Source organism: Pezoporus flaviventris, unplaced genomic scaffold, assembly GCF_033815535.1.
Source record: "Pezoporus flaviventris isolate CSIRO_AGI_PZ_B2104156 unplaced genomic scaffold, CSIRO_AGI_Pfla_v1 ptg000047l, whole genome shotgun sequence".
NCBI lineage: Eukaryota > Metazoa > Chordata > Aves > Psittaciformes > Psittacidae > Pezoporus > Pezoporus flaviventris.
The window spans coordinates 17,270,179-17,276,569 of NW_026892595.1; the positions used below are offsets into that span (position 1 = coordinate 17,270,179).

General features: G+C 38.7%; 1 long non-coding RNA gene across 1 annotated transcript; it reads right to left on the minus strand.

Moving 5' to 3' along the window:
* Positions 1-987: 987 nt before the first annotated feature.
* On the minus strand, positions 988-6,070 carry LOC133276830 (uncharacterized). The gene is made up of 2 exons (XR_009746026.1): positions 6,030-6,070; positions 988-1,721 (listed from the first exon to the last, which is right to left on the minus strand). It is a non-coding gene; the product is annotated as an uncharacterized LOC133276830 (long non-coding RNA).
* Positions 6,071-6,391: the final 321 nt, after the last annotated feature.

The following is a 6,391-nucleotide window of genomic DNA, read 5'->3' on the forward strand; positions in this document are numbered from 1 at the left end:
ACTCTGTCATGTTTTATGGGGGCTCCATCTTGGGCTGAAGAAAGTACTGAAAAAATAATTATGTAGTCCAAATATCGATTTTTGAGTAAATGGCATATTTATGGATCTGGCATTCTTTTCCATTAGCTTTCAAATGATCCATTAAACACCATTGATTACCCTTGCTTGCTAACTTGTCTTCTCACCATTTTCTCTCCTGTTAAGGAGATACAAGCTGAGAAGACCTTTCTTCAGCAGCACATGTTCAGCATCAAAAAACTGGAGTACAATCCCTTCAACTTTGTGCAAGTGTAAATATGGAGGCTTGAATGACACATCAGCTTTCTCTGGGGACTTCACTAAAAACAATGCCCAAAATGTATTTGCAACATTATTTTACAAGAGAGAAAGGGAGGGAGAGAAAGAGTGTGAGTTTTGGGTGGAAGGGACGGAGGCAGCTTCTGGACTGGCTTCAGGCTGGTAGTACAGAAGCATAACCAAAAACAGAAGTCGCAGGATCTGGGGAAGAAAAAATGTAAAAGAGTAAAGAAGCTGCTTACCAAACACCCTGAGAGCTGAGAAGGCCTTACATGTCTTACCAAGGTGTGTTTTATCATATATCTCTTGGCAACATTGTAATTCATAGCATGAGTGTAGGAAAGATATTTCACCTTTTGAGTTTTGTTTTCTCAGGAATCGCAGAGGATTCTACAGATACCACAGTTATTACCATTCTGGTTCCCAAAATAACCTATGAATAACTTACTGAAGTATTAAAGCCCCTTTGATGTAAAGACAGCTACCGATTTTGTCATCAACTTGACAGAAATTTCCTTATGCAGAAGAGATGCAATGCCCCTTCACCAAGATGGAATCAGGTTGCCACCAGTCTTGCTGCACAAGGTAGCTAAGCATGCGGAAGTCCTACACAGGGAAACAAAAAGCCTGCCTTTCACAAGAGGTTTACAAAAAAAAAAAAAAAACAAAACAAAACAAACTACACTTGACTTGTATTTCACAACAGCATTTAATGAAAGCTACCAAGCTGCCTGGTGCCATCTGGACCCATGAAGAGACTCCAGAGATAAATAGTATTGCAGGAAAGGGCTTCATCTCACCTAACAGCAGGATACCATTATTCAATTACCTTTTACTCACAGAAAAAAAAAAAAAAAAAAAAAAGTGGTAGTATAGACAAGTTCCCTTCCTCTTAATTTTTAAAATTTAAATTTAAACTGATGAATGACAAATTTTTTGTTGTTATTGGTGTGTAAATGTCAGGTATTTTTTTATTCTTAGAAACAATGACCATTAATGGGGCATGAGAGAACAAGAATAAACCTAAATACTATTAATATTGAGGAAGCTGCAGAATAAAACTTAAAGCTTTGCAAAGTGTTCACAGGATTCAGTTACACAACTACTGTCGGTCTCCTGAAGGAATTGCAGTTAGTCTTGCCCGAAATGTGAATGCTCCTAAAAACTCTCATGTCAATCAGGTGGGATGGAGGGAATTCAAGATATCCTTGATATTTCTTTCTCTTTAGGGTTTTTTCCAGTGTTTTTACTCTTCCAAATTTTAAAAGAGGCTGACAGCTTTATTGTGATTCCTTAGAACTGAAAGCATTGTTATGTATCCATCTATGATGCAAGGTGTAGAGAGGAGTTAATATCTTCTATTAGGCCAGGTGGCAGAACTCAAAAATTAAGGGGTATTCTGCAGTCTTAATTCCCTTTCAGACCTGCAATAGACCAGGAAATGCCAGGATAAATACAGTCTGAGAAATATAAATTCACCAATTAGACAATTGAAGGAAAGCATAGCTGCTACCTATGCCAAAAGAGGGATGTTAGCAGGGGGAGAACTAACACAGTCTTTTACCTATATGGAGTACTGGGAGAGGAAAAGAACATATAATTGTTGCTCAACGAGGAGTTAAATACATGTGAAAGATAAGAAAAAATGATAATGTGCTACAGTCAGTATCTCTACCAGTTCCTTGAATATGACAGACAGCAGCTTAATGTATTGTAGTTCCAAAGCTTGTCTTTCAAGGAGATTTTTGTAAACCTCCCCATCAGCCCCTCTAGATGGTCAGAACTGATAGGCAAAAGGTAGAGCACCTATCTTTTGAAAAACACTCTCCCACTGGCTGCTGGATGTTCTTTTCCATGATTTTCTGAGTTTCTGAATGAGTTCATGCTCTTTGGTGTATAGCAATTGCTTGGTGTCTAGGACAATGTTCTGTAAGGATATTTAGGGCACTAGACAAAGTACATAAACCTCAGGAAATGCATGTGTTTCAGCCATAGGCTTGCCATCAAAGACATTCAATGTGTGCCATATTTCCATTTGCTAGTGTCATAGAGCCACAGATCTCCTCTCCTTTGCAGCACTCAGGTATGGTAAATGCACAGCCATGTTTCCACTACTCTCTACTGCAATCTGACAAAGGAAGGAAGCCAATCCATGCAGCAGGATGCTAATAATCAAATTCAAAACTCCCAGATGTCTGTCAGCAAAATCCACAATGTCAATGCTTCTTTTTAAGGAGGATTAATGAGGTAGTTTTGCCAGCCAGCAGCAGAAAGCTCCCAGCCATGTGCCAAACCTAATGTCTTTAAAATGTGCTCCACTAGGTCAGCAGACCCATCTGTCCATGGGGATGAGAGAAGGTGTGATCCACACGGATCTATAGCCTAAGTCTAAATGTCTTGGAGCACATTCAAAGTGCTACAGAAGAAAGTTCACTTTTATCATGGCGAATCTGTTACAGTAGGTACCTTCAGGAAATAGTCCCTAAACAAAATTCCTTTCTTCATACTTCTGCTGGTTTAGAAACCTAGTCTTGTGTCTGTAGCTTTTTCTTATTTAGGCCAATATTAAAAATCAGCTGGAGTTTAGAAATATATTAGTAGTTACATTTACTCAGCAAAATGAATCAGTGTGCTAAAAAGGCAAAAACAAGCTAGGACCACCTCAGCTAACATGGGAACTGGTTGATGTATCTTTCTTTCTTCTGTCTCTACAACTTTTGCTTAAGGAGCAATCCTGTCTAGATTCCTTCTCTGATGTTCTGGGAGGAACACTGTAAGATTTTTTTAGCTATGTTGTTGTTGTTGTTTTTGTCAGCTATCCCATTCAATTTACAGTCTGGCCAACATGTAGACAATTTCAAAACCACTGTAGATATAGTCCTGTCATACTTTGATTCAGAGTGATAATGTACTGACATCATACAACCCCCAGATAACTGATTAGATCTTTTTTCCTTATCAGACAAGGATGCCTATTTCAGATACAAATTCCTTTGCTGCTAACATTTAACTTTAAAGAAATGAACTCTACCCAAATCAGCAAACCAGCAAATGTGCTGAATATATATAGGAAAATACAGGACAAGGAGGGATCAACAGGTTCAACAAGCACAGTTGCCAAAACATAAATTGCAGTGTAATAGATGTCTATTCCAGGAACATCTGCAGAACACCCACTCCACATGACCCTGCTAAGGAAAGCATGCCCTATTGAATTTTCAGGGGCTTTTGGCTGCAGTATCTCTGCTGAAAATAACTTTCAGTATGACAACAGCAATATTGCTGACAAATATGTATGTTATAGTCTTAAAAATAAATAAATTTATTACTCAGATTTTTTCATTGATGAAAAATTCTCCTTATTCATCTTGTGAGGCTTTCAAACAGCAGTTCTATCTGCACTGCAATTCTCTTATACCAACTATGATACTGAAAGAAGACTCCATAGTATTTTGAGACTTCTTTATTGCAACGTTGCTGGATCCATCCTCAGCAGTTTCTTCTTCTACATTACACAGTTTCACAAAAGCTGCAGGTCTCCGTAAGTCTCACTGTAATAACACATTGCAGGTAATTGTTGGTTTCTTCAAATGCATTTGCCTCTACTTCAAACCATAATTATAGGAAACGTATAACTTTGGAACAGTCTTTCGAAATCTGAAAATAGGAGTTTGATTTACAAATGTTAGGGTGGAATAGGAAATGAGTGAGCCAAAATCATCACGCTACCATGCTCATTTGCAATACCCTGAACAAGGCATGCCCTTTGTTTTGACCACCAAGACTTATCCAAGACATCTTGTGTATATATTGCATAGTGTGAACAACAGCAGGTCGTCTCCAAAAAGAGCAGAGTACATTTATTATCAAGACAGGAAGAAATTGCTTGAAACTAAACAAAAGGCTACCTTCGAAGAGAGAACATCGCCATGGAGGAAACAAATTATTAGAGACAGGGCCTCTTCTTACACCTGCTCATCAGAGCTGCTCACAGACTAGGTGCTAAAGCCCACATCTGAAACCAGGCTCTGTGGTTTCGGGTGGTTTGTTTTAAACAAGTGGGCACATTCAGGGCTGTGATAAGATTATGTGAAATGATAAGGTTTCTGTTGTGCTTTCTGTTTCTATGCCTCCTTTATATTAAGTGGCTGATTTTTGGACAGAAGGGTCTCAAAACTTTGTTAACAGACTTAGCTTGTATTTTATCAGGTGTACTTATTTGTATCTCACTGCTCCTGTAGCTTTGCCAGCAATGCTTATTCCAGGATATAGGTCTGATATGATCAGTAAGGTCAGTCTCAGCAAGTATTCTTCATCAGAGAGTGCACTGCCTACATTAATTACACTGAAATAAGTTTGTGTCCCACTACCCACTCAGTTACCAACATGATCACAGAAATGCACTCCACAGTTTTCTTTCACAGATAAAAAAATGATCTTTATTCTCTTTCTCCAAAGTTCCTAAGATATGCACTGTGAATATTTCCCCTGACCAAGTGCTGGGTTATATTCAGAGAAAATGCTGGCAACAATTGCTTTTACAACATGGTCTCTACAGATCTGGGAAGATTCCGTATGAGATTAGGTGTCATGACAAGGTAGGCCCAGAAAGACGAACAGTAAAAATAGCCTGGATTGTATTCATTTGGACTTTTGGGGAGGCTGGTGGTTTTTTTTTTTTGGGGGGGGGGGGTGTTAAGTTTTAGTGTCAACATGAAATTTTTCTGAATTCTCAGGAAAAAACCAAACATATCCTTCTTAATGAAGAATAAAACAAAGTACTTAACTAGATTCTCTCTTTCATCTTTCACTTCTTTCTCACTGCTTACTCCCCCCATTTCTTCTTTCCTGCTGCTCTTTCATTTATACAGTTGGAGAACATTTTACCATTTTTTTTTTAGGGTCTTAAAAGATCATTTTCTAGCTCATTTTCTCTTTCCCCTCCTACTCCACTCCTCTCAGGTCTTTGAGGTCGTCTTTGAGGTTCAAATTAGAAGCTCTGTGACATCATGATTTCTGCAGATCTCTCCCTTGCAGTTTTAAACAAAGCTCCCTAACTTAAAGATTCTTTGGAAATTCTTTTTTTTTTCCAGTATATGGAAGCCCAAGTATTCATTTTTGTCCATTCCACCTCCCTTCACCTTCTTTACACGACAAATTTTGATTTTGCATGACTTCTCTATACTTAATTTCATTTTAACTATCCACACAGTGCCTTACCAGTACCTAGGAAGAGATACTTTCTCTTGTGCATCAAGCATCTTATTTCATATGTAAATAATCTCTTCCAACGTCTTTCTGTAAAAACATTTAGCTAAGAAATTTAGGGGGTCATTTGTAATAGAAACATGCACAGAATAAGAACAATTTCTATCACTTTGTCTCAACACCTTGATTTTCTTTCCCCCTTTTTTCCCTATTTTCTGTACCCTGTGACAGGAGGGAAGATTAGTGGCTGTCCACCAGCTGGTTCCCCATTCTGCCATTTCCTTCTGAAAAGGGGTGATTTAACAGAGAAAACCAAGAATTTGGAGAGCTGAATTCCAACACCTAAGTCTTCCTTTTGACCCTGAGCAAGAATTTGAGTCTATGTATCCCACATCACAGCTAAATGTCCAACTCCACAGAATTAGTCTGGAGTGTACATCTATTCTTGTAGCATCTTCTTCCCTTTCTCCCCTCCATTTCCTAGGTTCTTCAGTAACATTGAGAGAGGGGAAACAATAACTCACCTTGTCAAACATGCTCACTTGACAGGCTGGAAGACTGAAACCCCCTGATTCCCCAGGGCTGGAAAAGCAGTCCTTACACCCTGCCTGCTTCATTCCTGACAGGAAAATCTCACCTCTGGAAAAGACTGGGTAACCTAAGGTAATTAATTTCTGAAATGGTGGTAGGACTGATGATTCTGTTAGCAAATGGCCACTGTTACGTGTGGTTTTCATGTCTGTTCCTGAGGAGCTGGATAACTCTGCTCAACTGTAGGAGTAATCATGTGTGGGTAATCATTTGCTTATATGATAACCAATACCTGATTACAAAGGTCAATGTGATACCACGAAGCTGTTTGCAAGATGTTTTTATTTACTCAGAA